The sequence below is a fragment of the Aethalodelphis obliquidens genome, unplaced genomic scaffold (genome assembly GCF_003676395.1).
Source record: "Aethalodelphis obliquidens isolate GAN/ISIS:26980383/991018 unplaced genomic scaffold, ASM367639v1 scaffold53, whole genome shotgun sequence".
Classification (NCBI taxonomy): domain Eukaryota; kingdom Metazoa; phylum Chordata; class Mammalia; order Artiodactyla; family Delphinidae; genus Aethalodelphis; species Aethalodelphis obliquidens.
In genome coordinates, this window is record NW_020837997.1 from 389009 (window position 1) to 390512 (window position 1504).

The 1504-nt window shown below is 44.1% G+C and overlaps 1 pseudogene; it reads right to left on the bottom strand.

The window, feature by feature from the left end:
• Positions 1-799: 799 nt before the first annotated feature.
• On the bottom strand, positions 800-1407 carry LOC113608860 (EP300-interacting inhibitor of differentiation 1-like; annotated as a pseudogene).
• Between the last annotated feature and the right edge of the window lie 97 nt (positions 1408-1504).

The window sequence follows — 1504 nt, forward strand, 5'->3', positions numbered from 1 at the left end:
TTAAGATACAGTAGTACAAGCAAAATTTCAGATGATCTTGGAAACACATTTTAAGACGTAGCACACACAATACATATTTCTTTGGGGGCTTCATTATCCTTTAGGGATACTGAAGAATACTCAATTTATCTTACACTAAAAATTTAGCCCTTGATAGCCACAGCTTGGATAGATCACAAAGTGGAATCTTCAAAGTTTTCTCCATATACTTTCAGACAAGGGAATTCCCTGGCAGTCCAGGGATTAGGACTCGGTGATATTACTGCTGAGGGTACGGGTTCAATCCCTGGTCGGAGAACTAAGATCCTGCAAGCCTCGCGGTGTGGCAAATAAATAAATAATTAAAATGCTTTCAGTCCAAATAACTCAAAGAGATCGTGTCTTTAATTGGACAAATTAGCTACTCTTTGTCATGCAACTAATACAGTGGGCTCTTGTGCTGGTAGTTTGTCTTGGTCATGACTTATTCTTGCAAAACCTTCCCTTACATATGAAAGATATTTTCCCCAATGCAAGGAAAATAATCTGGATCAATAACAAAGTCAAAGCCATAGGTGTTTTAGGACATTCTTGAAAACAGGATTCAACAGTACTAACAGCCTTTTTCTTTACCAATTATCTTCCTTTTTCATAACTGTGCTGTCCCTGCCCTATTCTACTCTGCAAAAATTAATTAATTAATTAATTAAATTAAATTAAATAAGAAAAAAAATTTTTTTAAGATCAAGTTTTCCATTGGCACAGACCTATTTGTAAAGAACCCGAGAGACAGTGGAACGCTGGGTCTCTCCCAAATCACTTAACTACTCTGTATCATATCAATAATCTAATCACAGCCGAGTTCTTCGGTCAAACGATTGCCAACCATAAGTGAAAAAAGCTTTTCCATAAAAGCCAGCTGATCAAAAGAGGTAACGCATTTGAAACATAACGCATTTGAAACCCGCCATCCAGAGCTGCTTCTCTTACTCTGGAGGTTCTCAGAAGCACGTTGTCTCCTCCAAGGGCTGCTGAAACTGCAGCCTGCACCACTCAGCAGCTCCTCTGCCAGATAGTCGCAGTCGTCCTCCCAGTCATCAAATTCCTAGTCTTTCTCGTCGTACCCCCTCCCCCCTCCCCCCCTTCTCCAAGCCATGGCTGGCGATCCGGCCTGGCTACTCCCCAGAGCTGGGCCGGTTAGCAAGGCCTCTGTCCCCCTGGGGCTCCGCCGTTGGCTGGGCCGCCTCCTCCTCCATTGGGCCGTCCTGGTCAAGCTGTGGCAGGGCTCCGGTGCGGGGGGTTCAGGGATGGCTCCCGGCTCCCGCTGCCTACCTGCATCTGTAGAAGGTCACTCTTGCCAGGCATCAGGTCCATCTGCACGTCATTGCTCTCTTCATAGAGCTGGGACGGCTCATTCATTCCCAACATTGTGCAAGCGGCTCAACCTCCCAAAAGGCGTTTTTAGCAAGATCGGAGCTACGCCTTGAATCACATTTTTTTTTTTTTTTTTTTTTTTTTTTTTTTT